Source organism: Myotis davidii, unplaced genomic scaffold (genome assembly GCF_000327345.1).
Source record: "Myotis davidii unplaced genomic scaffold, ASM32734v1 scaffold79, whole genome shotgun sequence".
Taxonomy (NCBI): Eukaryota; Metazoa; Chordata; class Mammalia; order Chiroptera; family Vespertilionidae; genus Myotis; species Myotis davidii.
This window is the reverse complement of record NW_006294339.1, coordinates 1,096,971-1,098,896: the sequence shown is the minus strand read 5'-3', so window position 1 is coordinate 1,098,896 and position 1,926 is coordinate 1,096,971. Positions and strand designations below refer to the sequence as shown.

Genomic DNA, 1,926 nt, shown 5'->3' with positions numbered 1-1,926 from the left:
AGAAACATCAATTTGTGATTTGTTGTTCCACTTGTTTTTTGGTTTTTTTTCATCCTCACCCAAGGATATTTTTTTCCATTGATTTTTTTTAGTGAGAGTAGAGGGGAGGGAAAAGGAGGGGATCGGGGTACAAGAGAGAAAGAAACATTGATGTGAAAGAGAGATATCAATCGGGAACCACCCACTGGCATCCCTACCAAGGCCGGGCAATTAAGCCCACAACCAAGGTACATGTCCTTGACTTCAGTCATCAGGCTGACACTCTAACCACTGAGAAAAACAGGTCAGGGATGTTGTTCCTCTTTATTTATGCATTCATTGGATGATTCTTGTATGTGCCCTGACAGGGCTCAAACCCACAACCTTTGCATACTGGGATGACGGCTCTAACCAACTGAGCTACCCAGCCAAGGCACTACTTCCAATTTCTTAAAAGTATTGCTCTTCATAAGTAGTTTAAAAATGCAAAAGAATGTAATTAAATCTATATTTCTGATTCCCTGCCCCAAAATTAGCTTTAATTGTTAAACTCTTGCATGATGAATAAGATATGTAAATGGCACTAATTGGGTAGATTACTATTATTTGTTCTTAACAATATTGCTCAAATCCATGTTCTTCTTCATGGTGAAATTACCTTTGTACACTCAAGGTAGAAACTGACTCTAAAAGCACTGATAGAGAACTTAGCATTTTTGACATAATTCAACAGTAATTTAAAAATATCCTTTTCTGAATTTAAGTCAAATATTTCTTAAAACTACACTGCTGATTTAACAAGAGGCAATGTTATTAATGAAGCAAGCAGCATATATACATAAGCATTATTTTCTATAGATCTAGTTGTTAAGTTCAAGCTCTAAGAGAAATATGAACATTGTTTTTCTTACCTTTTTCCCCTTACACGTGTGATAAGAAACAGACTTCCCTGTGCTTAATCATGATGCTTGCTGCACTGCCAGCCAGTCTTGCTGATTCAGTATGTTCTGTTTGATCCTAAAGAAAAACACACTGCTCATTACAGTTGCAAGAAAAGCTGTAATTTTCTTCATATAAACCTATCATAGTCAGACAAATAAAAGCTATGGGGCTTAAACAATAAATTACAATTACATCTTTAGAGTCGAAGATGTGGCTGGCCAGCATGAAATGTAATGCAGCAGCAGGCACATTTTATTATCTAAAAAGGCCAATAGGTAAATATTACAATGAACAATTAAGACTTTTTGCACACTTCTTATTTTCAATATATAATACAGAGTGAAACATCAAGGCAGGCTCTTTCTACCCAATGCCTTTAATTATGTTAATTAATAATAATACCACTGATTTATGTTACAACTAGGGGTCCAGTGCACGAATTCGCGCACCTTAAAAGGAACTCTGGGCTGCGAGGCTGCAGTGGGCACAGGGGCAGGTCTCCACCCATCCTCCACGCCCCTGCCCAGCCCCTCCCACCGTGGCCCCCAGTCCCCTATCGGCTAGCAGCCTCAGCTCCCGCCCCGCACACCACAGTCCCACCCGGCACCCGTATTTGCTGATGGCACTGGCCCCACTTGCACCCGCTGAAGGCGCGGGGCAATTGGGGCCGGCACCAGCAGTGGGTGGGAGTGGGGCTGGTGCCATCAGCAGGTATAAGCAGCAGCTGCTGCCCCGATCGCCCCTCAGGAGCGGGGGGAGGAGAAGCCCTGAGGGGCGATTGGGACCAGCAGCCACAACTTGCACCCACTGGCAGCAGGTGCAAGTGCCAGGCAGGACTGCAGCGCATGGGAGCAAAGAATTTTCAGTAACCACCAGAAGCTCACCCTGATGACAGCAACTGGCGTCCCGCCTTGGTCTGGTGCCCCCGCTCATCTGCTCCACCGTCCCGCCATGGCCAACGCCCGCCATGTTTTGCGCATGCCCCCTGGTGGTCAGCGCAAATCA

General features: G+C 44.4%; 1 protein-coding gene across 2 annotated transcripts in view; it reads right to left on the bottom strand.

Annotated features, from left to right (window-relative positions):
- Nucleotides 1-998, bottom strand: part of ZFYVE9 (zinc finger, FYVE domain containing 9) — an 84,698-nt gene extending 83,700 nt beyond the window's left edge. For both annotated transcript variants that reach the window (XM_006768315.1, XM_006768317.1), the window contains exon 1: nucleotides 891-998. The gene's annotated coding sequence lies outside the window, so the exon portion shown is untranslated. The remainder of the gene's footprint in view (nucleotides 1-890) is intronic.
- Nucleotides 999-1,926: the final 928 nt, after the last annotated feature.